We start from the raw sequence: 16,914 nt of genomic DNA on the forward strand, positions 1-16,914 counted from the left end.
ATAGACCCATCCGATTGATTTGTTTTACACAATGATTATAGATAGTGAACGTAAAGACAGATGGAGCTAATAATTCTAACTGTATTCCACACACATTTAATGATTTCTCAATGAATGATTACATAGATAAACCAATGGTTGGGTATTTGATATTTTCCCATATCTTTGCTTTAGTTTAAAGTGTATATAAAGCCAGGTTTTTCCATTTTGTGAAAGATGGGGATAGTTAAAAACCTTCTAAGGCACCACATTGGGGAGAATTTCCTTTCACTCCTATAGATACAACAGGAAGCGAGGAAATATCTGTACACGCCTCGTACACACAATCAGTCCATCCGATGAGAACGGACCGATGGACTGTTTTCATTGGTTAATTGATAAAGCTGACTGATGGTCCATCGCGCCTACACACCATCGGTTAAAAAAACGATCATGTCAGAACGCGGTGACATGAAACGCAACGACGTGCCGAAAAAAACAAAGTTCAATGATTCCAAGCATGCGTCGACTTGATTCTGAGCATGCGTGGATTTTTAACCGATGATTGTGCCTACTAACGATCGTTTTTTTCCCATCGGTTAGGAATCCATCGGTTAAATTTAAAGCAAGTTGGCTTTTTTTTAACCGATGGTTAAATAACCTATGGGGCCCACACATGGATCGGTTTTGACCGATGAAAACGGTTCATCAGACCATTGTCCTCTGGTTAACCTATCGTGTGTACGAGGCCTAAGGGAAATGCCTAATTTGTCACCAGAATAAGTGTTCCCATTGGAAGATTTCCCCACTATTCCTACCCTAGTGATAATTTATAATGTGTGATTTTAAGCAATTATTTACACATTTTAATGGCAGCCCAGTGCTTAATTGCCACCAAGTGTAAGCAAACTTCTCAACTGACAATTAAGTCAAACTACAACACTACTACAATTAGGCCTACTCAAAGCAGGAAAAATTTCTGTCTCATGGAGCAATTTACAGTTATACTCACCTGATGCAATAAAGTCTGGGATCACTGGCAATCTTATATCAAGTTTACCAAATTTACCCAATCGGTGCACTGTGGTTGACTTGACCCTCTGCCTCCCTATTCCTAAACCCGCTTCTGCCTCAGTCTGTACTTCCCCTATTTTTTTTCTCTGCTCTATTGACCTGTCTTAAAGAGGACCATCACTACCCCCTTTCAATTACATTTTTGTTTGCCCTTCCTACACTGTCAGTTGAGCTGTTCTTTAAAAAATATACTAAGCAGCCTGGCGCATCCAGTGATTTCTAGTGTCAACCACTAGCGACTCTTTATAGGGTTCTTTGAGCCCAGGCCACTGATGTTGCATGACTGCATATGGTCAGTGCAGCGGAAATTGACTGGTGTATGCATAGTGCAGAAGAGATTGACCCAAAGTCTCCAGTCTGAGGTCACTATCCCAGGAGACTTTGAGCTGGCAGAATATAAATCCGTAAGGCCGGCCATAGATGGTTAGAATCTTGGCCGTTTCAACAGGGACCGGCTGAGATTCAAACCATCTATGGGCATGCTGATTGTACCCAAGTTAATCCATTTAGCAATTTGGGTTTAACCAGCATGTCTGATTCCTAGCATGTGATTATTACTGATGGTTATAGCTGCTAGCAATGATCATTGTGTTCTGGTAGAGATGCCTCACCGTGGCCCCCCACTGGGAGAACACAATAGCTCCACGGGAGGGATTCTGCCATGAACGCTGACTGTGTTGATGGGGAAATTGAGCGATTTCCCGTGGTTGCAGGAATGAAAATTGCATAATCTTTCTATGGCCTGCCTAAAGTTAGAGAATTGTAGTTCTTATTTTTCATTCGTTCATTGACAGACTTGGCCTTCTTTATTCAGAACCATAGGGTTATATCGCCTCCATAGGCAGAACACAAAAAAACACCTGGTTACACCCATGGGCTGTCCTCAGTAAATAACCCCCTCCCTGCTCTAGGTATTACATTTTTTCTTCTTGTCGTTCACCTTGCCCAGGTTAAGGTGGTTCTTCACCCTTTTTTCCATAGTTCCGTCCTTGGATTTCCATATTGTGATGCCTTTTTTTGTGTCCCCGGTCAGCACATCCCAAGGAATTTGCCTTATCTGCCCTGAATGTGTTTTTGGGGGATTTCGGTGTATTTGCCAGCCACTGAGTCTGTTTGGAGGTCAGGCTCACTGTACTCAGACGGGCCAAGAAAGGGGCTGTCTGCTTCTTCTGCAACGTTTTTCTAAATGGATCGGATAGATGATGAACCTGGGCTTTTCTGTCAGGGATCAGGTTCCCCCCTTCCATATTAAGGTGCATTCTTCTCGGGCGCTTAGTGCTTCTTGGGCCTTCTGTCATCAGGCGCCCGTTGCTCAAGTTTGCAAGGTGGCCACTGGTCCTCGTTTACATTTTCACAAGTTCTACAAAGTGATGGGTTGGCATCTGCAGGTTGCCTCTTTTGGCCGCAAGTTTTTGCAGGCTGCTGTTTAGAGGGTCTATTTCCTCTTGAAGGGTAGCGTCCAGGTTGGGTTCCAGCTTGTCCTGTGTGAAGCTCTTGTTACCTGGTTGGCTCTTGTGTTAGTCTTGGGATTTTTCCTTGTCCCGTCCCCCATGTTTCGCACTGCTTTGTGACATCCCTATGGTTCTGAATAAAGAAGGCTGTGTCTGTCAATGAACTCGGAGAAATGGATTTTACGGTAAGTAAAAAAACACATTTTTTCTCCATGGACTTGATTGTGGAGTGGACATGCACTCCATGGGCTGAATCGGGGGATAATGTGAGTTTCTATTAGGTAGATTCAGTAAGAGTGTCAGTAGATAAGAGTATCAGTAGATAAGCCGACCTAACTCAGAATCTACGCCGACTTATGTTTAAGCGTATGCTCAAACAGAGATACGCTTAAACATATCTAAGATAAGACGGCTTGCGCCGTCCTATCTTAGGTTGCAATTTTTCGGATGGCCGCTAGGTGGCGCTTCCATTGCGGTCTGCATAGAATATGTAAATTAGTAGATATGCCGATTCACGAACGTACGCCCGGCGGACGCAGTACTTTTACGCCGTTTACGTAAGAGATAGGCCGCGTAAAGTTAGAGCTAGGCCCTAGTGGAATAACAATGTTAAAGTATGGCCGCCGTTCCCGCCGCGAGATTCAAATTTTTTACATCGTTTGCGTAAGTCGTCCGCGAATCGGAGTTTACGCTGTTTACGTCCACGTCAAAATCAATAGGCCCGTGCGGCGTACTTAGCCGCAATGCACACTGGGAAATGTAGGCGCCCGGCGCATGCGCAGTAAAAAAAAAACGTAATAAACATTAAACACGCCCCCCCCCCCCCCCCCCAACACATTTGAATTAGGTTTAGGCTACCCAGTCGTAACTTAGCAGGCAAGTACATTGAGAATCATGTACTTGCCTAGCTAACTTACGGCGGCGTAGCCTAAACACGCTAAGCTACGCCGCCGTAAGTTTAAGCCGTTCTCTGTGAATCTACCTATATGTGTTTTTAGAAAGTACACTGTAATAGGCAGCAGTAAAGCATTGAAAGGGGCTTTAAAGCTGCTTTAAAATTATACCTACTGTATTTATTGGCGTATAACACTCACTTTTTTTAACCTGAATATAGAGGGTAAACTGTGCCTGCGTGTTATACGCAGGGGGCTGTGGAAAGTTTTTTTCCTGAAACTTCCCTCTTAAAGTTAGGGTGCGTGTTACACGCCTGTGCGTGTTATACGCCGATAAATACGGTATTTTTTTTTTTTTGCTTTGTTGATGCTAAAAACAGGGACATTTTCTTGGGCAAAAATTTCTGGGTACAGTGCTTCAATACACTGAAAAACTGGAAGGCAGCTGCAAGTGATACAATAACACTCATACATGCCATCACCTCCAATGGGAATAATAGATAATTTAAAGTAATGCTACTTAGAAAGTAATCAGATCGAAGTCATTTATTTCTCTCCAAAAACTGTAACTGAAGTCATATCCAATTATTATTATAAGCTCAGCTGACACTCCATAGAATATTCATTCTGTGTGACACCACTGTGGTCAGCCAGGAATTAAAATATTCTTTCAATAACAAATTGAAATGGAATTAGGGGCAAAGCCTGAGCAGATATAACCCACAGATCACCAACAATGAGCTGAAAGAATGTAAGACGCCTGATTTTTATCTGACTTGCTATGAGAGAAGCTGAATGTGCGGATGGGAAACCCAGCTGCTGACTGAATTAACTTTTATGTTAATTGACAGAAGAAACTTGATCAAGCCGTACAAGAGAGCCTTATGTGGCCTTAGCCTTATTAAGATCCCAGTAAATAATCTAGCAGATATTTTCACAGCGCTGAGTTGGAGGATCATGTGTGGGACTCTGGCACTGCGCGGACTTTATATTGTACAAATAAGCCTTGTACTTTAAAGATCGTATACATAAATGATACATCCAGTTCCATCCGGCCTGCCTGTGTCCGTTCTGGTAATTGGTCTGCAATGTTTGAGAACCACCACAAACTTCTGCAGGTTAATAGGAATTTTAAATGGAATTTCTATTAAATAAACCATTATATTATCTGCTTTGTAAGTCATGTTTCCCTTGTGACACTGCTAGTAAATTTTCAGACCAGTGGTTTTAGGTTTCTTTTTGGATTCTTAAAGCTTAACTCCAGGAAGACGGCTAAATACACGGTTAAAATATATTCATCATTAGTTGATGCTGAAGATGTTTCTTGGGTTATCCAAGCCACTTCTTCAGTTCTAATGAGTATCGGGAATATACCCCAGCATTTATATCCACACAAGTAGAACCGACAACTTGATCCAATCACCGTGGAAAGGACGTTGTTTGTGTCCAAGAACAAGATGGGAGGTGTGAAAATTGTTGAACCATTCTATTTTAATTACCTAATCCCATCCTTGGTGTCAGGAAGGCTTCATAGGTGTTAATCCTTTCGAAAGGCCTTCCTAACGCCAAGGAATGGATTATGTAACTAGAACAGGGTGGTCTCGCAATATATGATTAGGACAATAGAGGCCCTGTGTAAACTCAGGGCCCCAAAGCTACCAAAAGTGTAGAGCTATGGGAACAATAAGGTCAGCTATTATGGGTTATATGGTTGGGCTTGAGAGTCCAGCCCTAACACCTTGAAGATGAGAAAATAGTAAAGAGAGTAAAAGACAGGGAAGGATAGCTCACCAGGTGTGAAGGTAAGGATGGGAGGGGAAGAGGTAAAAAAGAAATGAGGGTGGATTCTAGCCATGATTTCAAGTAATACAAAAAGAGCCCTATTTTCAGAGAGCCAACGGTGTATGGTCTAGGTCCACGAGAGATAGGTGTTAATCCAAGGATTTAGGAATAGCAGCCAATTTATTTGTTAATTAAGAACCAAATTTTATTTTAATTTTTTGCTTAAAGTGGTTCTAAAGCCTTAATGCATTAAGGTGAAAAACCTTCTGTGCTGCAGCTTCCCCCCCCCCCTTTTGATTACTTAACTGAGCCCGATCCAATCGAGTGGTGTGCACGATGCAGCTGCTCCCGCCACTGTCTCGCTCCTCATTGGACTGCTGTCAATCAAATGCATTGACACAAGAGTGGGGGGCGGGGCTGAGGCCCGCTATCTGTGTCAATTGGCAGTAGTGGAAAATGGGTTTGTGCAAGTGTCCGGTTTCAGGTTGGGCAAGGACCTCTTTTGGAGATTTAGAGAAGCCTTTGCTTAGGCGTTTATATGCCACTTGATATACTGTATGCTAATCTAATAATGTCAAATCTTAGGGTATTCCCAACAGATAAGTAGATGGGTGCCAAGGATTTGACCGCTCCTTAAATATGAGCTGGAGGCATCCAGTGAAGATTTGCCAAACATTGTGGAACCATTAACCAGCACATGAGCAGTTTGTAATTAGATTCTGTATTGAATGTATTAATAGTTCATAGGGGTTTTGGTTTAGCAAATGTGTTTCCATTCCCTCTCCCAAGATCTCTGTCCCTGCGATCTAGGTATGGAAGGGGGCCGGTCTTCCTAAGAGCTAATCATATATTGTTGCAATAGTACCTACAGTGGTAGGGTCATAATGACAGTTGTGTTCAAATTTCACCAGAAACTAAGTACTGCTCCAATGCCTCAATCTGTTATCCCAGCCCACTGGACACATTGTTTGCAGGTGCTGGTCGGGTTGAATACTGTCTCGTAGGACACATTGAGGACTACTACAAAATAACAAAATGGTACTCGTCCACACACTGCCTCGGCATATAGTGAGCTCCTCTTCATAAAAATTGCTTCAGTTGGTCCCATGAACCCCTTCTAACATGTTCTGCCAAATAGGGCCTCTAAGATTAAGCCCCCTATTGGGTGAAACATGTTAGAGGGGGTTCTCCCATTGGTAGGAAGACCAAGCTAAAGCCTTTTTTTTTTTTTTTTTTTTTTTTTAAGTAAGAGGAGCTTACTATATGCAGAGGCCGTGTGTGGATGGGCGCCATTTTGTTGTAGAGCTCCCGATGTCACCAGGGTTGTAGAGCGAGGAAATTTAGGAACCTTCATGGTATAATCACTATAATCACTTTCAGTGAAACCTTCAGAATTAGAAAGTATTGGAAATACTTTCAGAAATAACATTAACAGGTTAAGGCTTATATGAGATTTTATATTTACATCTATTTTAACACCCCTCAATGCTTGACAAAAAATGTACCTGCATTTTTGAAGAGGGGGGGCACAGCAAATCAAATTGCAAAGCTCATTCACATCTGTGCACTGAAGGGTGGATTACACTGTATTTCAAACTACAGTATATAGATTGGCGTGGCATTCAGATTGAAAACACATTTAATGTGTGCATGAAGGCCTAGGGGGGACTAGATCTTCACAGTTTCAGGTTGGTTTGAGTTCGATCTACTGGATACAGAAGATGGCTTTCTTGAGTTGCAGGTATAGGTTAGGGACTGGTCTGCAGAAATGCACTCCAAAGGTTGTTGGCAGAGAGCAAAGGACTCTCTTCCATATCTGGACAGCCTGAAAACCATTTTTATCTTCATTTTTCCATTATGGCCCCTTAGTAGTTGCTTGGCCAGGTTTTTTATATTATTTTCTTAATGACAAAGCTTCCCCTGCCAGTGATGTGTTATGTCTGATGTATCAGACACCTCATTTGGGTGTAGGAATTTGACTTTGCAGTTAATTCTCAGCTTTGTCTTTCTAAACATCCTCATAAGAAACATGTGTAGAGAGAACACTAGACTGGCACAGCTGGTAAAGCTGGCAAACAAATACAATGCCTATGTTTAACTGACGTACAGACAGCTAATTCACCGGGGGGGGGGGGGTTCCAATCCTAAAATTCTCTTTAGCAGTTTTTGCCAAACATAAATCTGTTTTGTACCACCATCCCTGCCTGTGTTGATGTCTCAGGTAGTCATGCCATTCATAGCTCAGGAAGACCAGGTTTTGTCTTGGGAATACTTTTACTCCAATTTGAACCTTGTTTCTTTGCCCTCCTGGGTATCTAATTGTGATCCCTGTGCCCAGGGCTGTGCTACCCATGAGGCCAATTAAGGTGGCTTTTTCAGGTGAGACTCATGGAGGCGCAATGTCTATACGGGACACCCTGTCTTCAGTGTCTGTTCAGCCCCCGGGACACACAGGGCCATTGGTTATTTTGGTGAAGCTACCAGAATCCTCAAAACAAATGACACAATGGGGTTGATTTACTAAAGCTGGAGAGTGCAAATCCTGGTGCAGCTCTGCATAGAAACCAATCAACTTCCGGGTTATTTTGCCAAAGCTTAAAGTGGAACTTTAGTCAGAAAATTAGGTCCTGCTAGATCACGTCAGCTATTGGCTTTATTTAAAAATGTCCTTATGATGTTGGGGGGGGGGGGGGTTGGTTGGGAAGAACCAGAGAAGGCAAAATATAGGCAGATTATTCTTCAGAGGAGGGAGCGAGAGGGCAGATTATGGGTGTAGTCACTTACATTAGATTTACATTCTGAACAGTGATGAAAACCTCTTTTGTGGTTATTAAAAAAAAAAAAAAAGCAAGAACTCCAACTGGAAATTTATATATATATTTTTTTTTTTTTTTTGAAAAATATTTTTATTGAGGAAATTTATATTTTTTAAACGGAGACAAAATGGGGCCTACTGTATTACAGAGATTGTAGAAACAAAAAAGCTCAAATATACAGTTGCAGTAATTCGTTTTTAAGTATATCTACAGACAAAATTTTTTATTTAGAATGGGAATGATTGGGGAGATTTCCCTTCACTTCTCTTTTGCAGAGAGACCACTAGAAGTGAGAGGATATTTCTCCAAGGTTCTGGAAATTTCTCAGACCGTTGTCAGCAGAGCAGGTCTTTTCATTGGATGATTCCATCTCACCTCCTGTTCCAGGAACACCAGGAACATTTTGACTACCCCCCCTTTTTCTGTTCTAGTAACAAAGGTCATCAGGACAAATGGAGAGGATGAACCTCCCCAACGGGACATAGACCACACTAAAAATCTATAAACGTATCCCCTCCTGAGTTGAATCATAATATAAATAGATGTCACATATACAGTAGGACAGGGGTGTCAAACTCAATTTTATCGTGGGCCGCATCAGCATTATGATTGCCCTCAAAAGGGCCGGTTGTATCTGTAAGATTAGGTCCAGCGCATCCCATCCCCTTACATTAGATGTCAAGAGCCACCCCACCATCAGAAGCTGAGTCCCTTACATCACAGTGCACCCCCTTTCCCTATGCTTATGCTGGGTGCATTGCTTAAAAACAGAAAGTACAGGGTCTGGAGGAGGGCTGGAGTTGTGAGGGCCACATGAAATGGCTTGGGGGCCGGATTCGGCCCGCGGGCCTTGTGTTCGACACCTATGCAGTAGGACATCCTTGTGCATTCCATTTTCTCCTCTAGCTTGTGATGGAGTAAAAACAGACCCATGTAATCCCTATGGCAATCCATATAAATGGACATGCATTCGCCCATATCTGCCCCCATCCAGTCACTTTAGGTGGTTGGATGTAAATGGACATGCGCCATCCTATACCTGCTCTCATCAAATCACATCAGGAAACGTGTATCTGGACACAGACATCATGTGATTGGTCCAACAAAACTTCATTTGCATCTGGCTGCCCATAGGCAGGGTTGGACTGGGCGGGGGCGGACAGGGTGGCCATGATCAAACAGGGCACCTCTCAAGAGACAACCTGCCCGAGGTGAGTTTGGGAGTAGTGGATGAATTACAATATATGTGGAGCCTGTGTGTCATGGGCGCATGAGCTGACAGCAGAGAAGGTCACATCCTTAGATCTCAGCCAGTGTTCATGCTGGGGCTTGTAGTCCTTTACTTGTGGGGATGTGACCCTTCAAAAGTGAAGGACTACAGGTCCCAGCATCACCCCCTCAGAGCTTAGGATGTGTCCTGCCCCCCTTCCCCCAACTAGCGAAGGACTATAGGTCACAGCATGAACTCGTGAGATCTAAGGGGGTAACATCCGTAGATCTCAGGGGTTCATGCTGTGACTTGTAGTCATTCACTTTTGAGGATGTGACCCCCAAAAGTGAAGGACTGCAGGTCCCAGCATGATCCCCTCAGAGCTTAGGATGTGTCACCCCCCAACTAATGAAGGACTACAGGTCACAGCATGAACCCGTGAGATGTAAGGGGGTCACATTCTTAGATCTCAGGGGTTCATGCTTGGACTTGTAGTCCTTCACTAGTTGATTCAATTGGTTTGGTTTAATGGGCCACTTGACTGGACTTGCTCCCCAGGCCTTAGGCTGCCAGCCCTCCCCTGCCCATTAGGGTTACATTGCAGTCTGCTTTTGATTCATCTAATCACATTAAAAATGGACTGATGAACACCTGTGTGAAAAGGTCCTTTTTCATGGTTAATATTCTAAGGGCCCTTTCACACTGGGGCATTTTTCAAGCGCTTTAGCGTTAAAAAAAGCGCCTGTAAAACGCCTGAAAGAAGCTGCATCTGCAATCCCAATGTGAAAGCTCGAGTGCTTTCACACTAAAGCGCCTGAAAAACACCCGAGTGTGAAAATGGTCTTAGCGTTAAAAAAAGCGCCTGAAAGAAGCTGCATCTGCAATCCCAATGTGAAAGCCTGAGTGCTTTCACACTGAGGCGCTGAGCTGGCAGGGCGTCAAAAAAAGTCCTGCATGCAGCTTCTTTGCAGCGCTTTAGGAGCGGTTAATACACCGCTCCTAAAGCCCCCTTCCCATTGAGGAAGCTTTTTTTAACGCCAAAGCGCCTGAAAAGCGCCTCAGTGTGAAAAGGGTCTTAGCAGCGCTTTACCAGCGTTTTTCGGGCGCTGGCAGTGTGAAAGGCCTCTGAAAGCACTTGGGCTTTCACATTGGGATTGCAGATGAGGCTTCTTTCAGGCGCTTTACAGGCTTTTTTTAAACGCCAAAGCGCCTAAAAAACGCCCGAAAAACGCCCCAGTGTGAAAGGGGTCTAAGAGATTGCCAGCTCATGTGGCCCTCATCAGTTTCCAGTTTTATATTCTGCTCAGCAGTGCACAGCTTGGATATGTTATTGTTGTGTACATTAAAATTCGCTTTAATTTTATGTAAGTTCTTTGTCAGCTGAGCTGTAAGCATTGTTTACAATGTTGGCTTTAATTAAAACGATATGAAGATTGGTTCTTTCAATATAAAAGCCAGTGAGAGTTTACTTAACGTGGAACTGTTTTCATCAAAATGCACCACACAACGTAACGCCTAAATAATTTCATAAACTCGTCCACCCTTTCTCAGAAAAATATGTTCAACTCTTACAGCTCATAAAAATCCTCATGGCTCTGTCATAGACATTTGGAGGAATTTGGAGAATGAACCAATTAAATTTCCTCCTTTCTTTAATACGTCATTCATGATAAGTTCGTGTTGGGGGTGGGAATAGACCCAGCATGGCTCATAATGACTTCCATTGATGTCATTGCAAGGTGGGCGCACACAACTAATTAATTGGGGTTTTTGCTTTAGCAGATAAGCTTATTTTTCAGTTAGACTTGCTTGGGGATCTAACCCAAGGTGTACACAGGGGACTATAATTTGAGATGTAAATGAAAATGCAGAGCTTTCTCTAAATGTCGCCCGTGCTAAGCAGGCGACCCCTCGATTCAGGACCTGGATCCTCCTGATAATGGCACTGTGGTTTCCTGGGTGAAGGGTGGTTGTTCTGGTGTCCACCAGCGGGTGTCTCCCAGCAGGCAGCAGATCCCAGTAATCAGGCTCCACCTGATGTTGGCTGTCGGGAGGTTATTTAGTTCTTCCTCCTGAAGTTCAACCAAAAAAAAATTAAATACAATCCCATATACCAAATTCTATACCCACAGTTGATCTAGTGGAAGGCAAAAAAAAAACAGCAGAGCATGATCCAGTTTGCTACAGCAGGGGGACAAAATCCTTACTGATCCCTTAAGAGGCAATTGGATTTTTCCTGGATCAACTTTACCTTTTAAATGTTAGTACCCAGTTATATTATGTACATTTAGGAAAGAATCCAGCCCTTTTTTTTTAAAAGCAATCGACTGAGCTAGCCAGAATCACCTCTGGAGGGGGTCTATTCCACATTTTCGCAGCTCTTAGCGTGAAGAAACGTTTTCAATTTTGGAGATGAAATCTCTTTTCCTCCAGATGTAAAGAGTGCCCCCTTGTCCTCTGTGATGATCTTAAATTGAATACCTCAACACCAAGTTCACTATATGGACCCCTTATGTATTTGTACATGCTTAATCTCCTCTTCTCAAGAGGGAATACATTTAGTTCCTCTAATCTTTCCTCATAGCTGAGCTCCTCCATGCCTCTTATCAGTTTGGTTGCCTTTCTCTGCACTTTCTCCAGTTACCTGATATCATTTTTTTAGAACTGGTGCCCAAAACTGAACTGCATATTTCTCTCTCTCTCTCTCTCTCTCTCTCTCTCTCTCTCTCTCTCTCTCTCTCTAAGGATTTTGCTAGCTTTGGAAACCGCAGCTTGGCATTGCATGTTATTATTGATCTTATGATCTACCAAAACCCCCAGATTATCCACCATTGATTCCACCAGTTGTTCTCCCCTTGTATGTATGATGCATGCATATTCTTAACCCCCAAGTTCATAACTTTACATTTATCAACATTAAACCTCATTTGCCACTTAGTTACCCAATTAGACAGTTTAGCCAGAAACTGCTTGCTGTTTTAATCCAGATTCCAACTTGATCTTGCTCCTGTCTTGTACCTTGCTGCCTCTTATCTGCTCCCCTTGTTCCTGATCCCAGTCCTGGTTCCCCCCTTCCTTGCATTTATGATATTACCCTGTTTATCTGTGATCCTCTTTTTGGATATATTAAAGTTGGGCTGCTTGTTAGGTATTTTGTCGTTTGGTTTACTTGTATCCTTGTGTTTGCTGTGTTTTCTGTTTGCTGGTGTTTGGATGGGTTTTGCTCCACTGTTGATGAACTTGATTAAATCCTATCTATAGTCTGGTCTTAGTTTCCAAAGTGTAGCTATGCAGACCTGGTCACCCCTGCCTCTAGTTGCCTGTGTTTCGTCAGATATGGTGACCCGTCAGAATTGGTAATGGAAGTGACATTCTGTCGCCGCCATCTTGCTACACCCTGCACTCCTCCATTGTAAGGATACTCTGAGAAGGGTAAAGCGGACATCTTGTTACGCCCACCGAAATTTTGCATTTTACACTTATATTTAACAGTAAAGTGAGTTTATAGACTGAAATCCAGTACTTGGAATGCTCATCTCACAGGTTTGGTAATCTGACAGAAGTTTGCTTTTAAAATGCAATTACTGACTAGTCAGACGGACTTCTAAGCACTGTATTTCACTATATAAACTCACTTTCCTTTTTAAAAAAAAGCTGTAAAATGGAAAATTACGGCGGGTGTAACAAGATTTCCACATTCCCCCTTCTCAGAGTATCCTTACTGTGTAGGAGTGCTGGGTGTAGCAAGATGGTGGCGACGGAACATCACTTCTGTTACCATTTCTGACGGTTTGCCTAATCTGACTAAACATCTGCAGTCGGTTTGCTTGACACCCTGTGCTCATAGTGCAGCAGAGCAGCCACTCCGTGATTATCAGCTTGCAGGGGCATCGGCCGGGTGTGGTAAATACATACAGTGAGGAAAATAAGTATTTGAACACCCTGCTATTTTGCAAGTTCTCCCACTTGGAAATAATGGAGGGGTCTGAAATTGTCATCGTAGGTGCATGTCCACTGTGAGAGACATAATCAAAAAATAAAATTCCAGAAATCACAATTTATGATTTTTTAACTATTTATTTGTATGATACAGCTGCAAATAAGTATTTGAACACCTGTCTATCAGCTAGAATTCTGACCCTCAAAGACCTGTTAGTCTGCCTTTAAAATGTCCACCTCCACTCCATTTATTATCCTAAATTAGATGCACCTGTTTGAGGTCATTAGCTGCATAAAGACACCTGTCCACCCCATACAATCAGTAAGAATCCAACTACTAACATGGCCAAGACCAAAGAGCTGTCCAAAGACACTAGAGACAAAATTGTACACCTCCACAAGGCTGGAAAGGGCTACAGGGAAATTGCCAAGCAGCTTGGTGAAAAAAGGTCCACTGTTGGAGCAATCATTAGAAAATGGAAGAAACTAAACATGACTGTCAATCTCCCTCGGACTGGGGCTCCATGCAAAATCTCACCTCGTGGGGTCTCAATGATCCTAAGAAAGGTGAGAAATCAGCCCAGGACTACACGGGAGGAGCCGGTCAATGACCTGAAAAGAGCTGGGACCATCGTTTCCAAGGTTACTGTTGGTAATACACTAAGACGTCATGGTTTGAAATCATGCATGGCACGGAAGGTTCCCCTGCTTAAGCCAGCACATGTCAAGGCCCGTCTTAAGTTTGCCAATGACCATTTGGATGATCCAGAGGAGTCATGGGAGAAAGTCATGTGGTCAGATGAGACCAAAATAGAACTTTTTGGTCATAATTCCACTAACCGTGTTTGGAGGAAGAAGAATGATGAGTACCATCCCAAGAACACCATCCCTACTGTGAAGCATGGGGGTGGTAGCATCATGCTTTGGGGGTGTTTTTCTGCACATGGGACAGGGCGACTGCACTGTATTAAGGAGAGGATGACCGGGGCCATGTATTGCGAGATTTTGGGCAACAACCTCCTTCCCTCAGTTAGAGCTTTGAAGATGGGTCGAGGCTGGGTCTTCCAACATGACAATGACCCGAAGCACACAGCCAGGATAACCAAGGAGTGGCTCTGTAAGAAGCATATCAAGGTTCTGGCGTGGCCTAGCCAGTCTCCAGACCTAAACCCAATAGAGAATCTTTGGAGGGAGCTCAAACTCCGTGTTTCTCAGCGACAGCCCAGAAACCTGACTGATCTAGAGAAGATCTGTGTGGAGGAGTGGGCCAAAATCCCTCCTCCAGTGTGTGCAAACCTGGTGAAAAACTACAAGAAACGTTTGACCTCTGTAATTGCAAACAAAGGCTACTGTACCAAATATTAACATTGATTTTCTCAGGTGTTCAAATACTTATTTGCAGCTGTATCATACAAATAAATAGTTAAAAAAATCATACATTGTGATTTCTGGATTTTTTTTTTTTTTTTATGTCTCTCACAGTGGACATGCACCTACGATAACAATTTTAGACCCCTCCATGATTTCCAAGTGGGAGAACTTGCCAAATAGCAGGGTGTTCAAATACTTATTTTCATCACTGTAGTTACATTTGTCCAAGCTAGACCAACGTTAATTATGTGAAAAGATCCATACCTGGAATTCAACTTTAAATGAGCTTTCAAGACTTGACATCTTCTCGAAAAATAGTAAATGAGATGCTCTCACTTGCCTCTGTACCTACAGTTTGTAGGGTTGATTTAATAAATGAGCTCTGCTGAACCAGTCAATCCACGTCCAATCAATCCATGGGCAGCTCAAGACTTCTAAACTTACCTGTAGGGCAAAGTTAAAAAGTACAGTTCAATAAACACTTGCCTTAATGTAGTAAATCAAAGGGCAATGTACAAAGTTCAGTAACCCATAGCTAATGTTTATAAGTGACTAGTGGAAATATTATTTGGTCAGAACAATATTATAAAGCATATATAGCAATGAAAATACAAGGACAGTCCTTAGTGAAAAATCTGCACTCTGGGGAAGTCCAGATCCGGCGCAGTCCTGCCGTGTATTGGTGTGCTCCAACAGAGATAAATCCTGATCTCCAACGGTGCAGGTGTTGTGTAAAAATAAAAATAAAAATAAAGATAAGAATGCAAAAGATACACTTTAGGAGAAAAAACACGGAAAAAAGTTCTAAAAGAAATGTATATAAGACCCTTGGATCCGGAATATAGGTGGAATAGAATAGTAGAGCCAACACCAAAGTTACATGTAAACACCTTTGGTGAACCCAGCTGCTCACCTCGAATTGCCCGCAATATGTCCAGATCAACCTGGTCTAGATGATTATAGTCCACAAATAGGTAGCACACGTAAATCTCCGTCCGATGTTTAACATGAAAAAACAGAGTAAAAGAACAAAAAGAGGCTGATGGTGAAATACCGTCACAAAAAGAAGTTGGCAATTGGGATCTTGGCACTCCCACCCGCCAAGATCCCAATTGCCAACTTCTTTTTGTGACGGTATTTCACCATCAGCCTCTTTTTGTTCTTTTACTCTGTTTTTTCATGTTAAACATCGGACGGAGATTTACGTGTGCTACCTATTTGTGGACTATAATCATCTAGACCAGGTTGATCTGGACATATTGCGGGCAATTCGAGGTGAGCAGCTGGGTTCACCAAAGGTGTTTACATGTAACTTTGGTGTTGGCTCTACTATTCTATTCCACCTATATTCCGGATCCAAGGGTCTTATATACATTTCTTTTAGAACTTTTTTCCGTGTTTTTTCTCCTAAAGTGTATCTTTTGCATTCTTATCTTTATTTTTATTTTTATTTTTACACAACACCTGCACCGTTGGAGATCAGGATTTATCTCTGTTGGAGCACACCAATACACGGCAGGACTGCGCCGGATCTGGACTTCCCCAGAGTGCAGATTTTTCACTAAGGACTGTCCTTGTATTTTCATTGCTATATATGCTTTATAATATTGTTCTGACCAAATAATATTTCCACTAGTCACTTATAAACGTTATCACCCACTATTCACTCTTTGTTTCACACCTTACAGCGCAAGTATTGTATTTAAATTTTTTCTGTTTCACCTTAGTCTATCAAGGTAGACTTCTATATTTGCAGCAGTATTTTTAGTTTGTTCCCCTCCCCTCCACCTCTCAGACAGCGCAGGAGTTTACCCTATTTATAAACCATAGCTAATGTTCTTTAATTCCCCATCCACATTGTGATGGGACATGGGATCTGGCTCTGCGATTAACTGCATTCAATTGCTTTTCCCACTTGTTATCTTTAACACTGAAGTTATTATCTTACCTTGTGTTGCCTTCTGTTCTTCCAACAGCAATGTGCCATCTCCACAAACCTCCAAAATGCTGTTTAATTGTCCAGTTAATTGTGCAAGCAGAATGTGTTTGCACCCTATTGGCAGTTAATAGTCCGGAACAAATGTCTCTATAAAACAGGTTGAGGGGAAGGAATTTGTTAGCTCAGGCTTGTGTCTGTCAGTTCCCTCCACCCAACCCTCCCGTCTTCCAGTACGGAGCAATAATTATTCCAGATAATACTGTCCAGCATTCTATTTCAGCTATAAACTCAATAATCTAGTTAATATAGGTTAGTACTCATTTCTGGCTAATCATCATTCCGAACAACAAGGAAAAGATAGTTGGGTGAATTGGATTTGTTTTTTCACCAGAACAAATGGTTTTACTTTGACAAAAATGATCATTATGGCCTCTTTCACATGAGCAATCCAATCAGGCCC

The 16,914-nt window shown here is 42.5% G+C and overlaps 1 protein-coding gene across 1 annotated transcript in view; it reads left to right on the forward strand.

Moving 5' to 3' along the window:
• The window catches only part of MINDY3 (MINDY lysine 48 deubiquitinase 3), a 263,254-nt gene that overhangs the window by 216,081 nt on the left and 30,259 nt on the right, over positions 1-16,914 (forward strand). The gene's annotated exons all lie outside the window — the stretch shown is intronic.

This window comes from Rana temporaria, chromosome 5 (assembly GCF_905171775.1).
Source record: "Rana temporaria chromosome 5, aRanTem1.1, whole genome shotgun sequence".
NCBI lineage: Eukaryota > Metazoa > Chordata > Amphibia > Anura > Ranidae > Rana > Rana temporaria.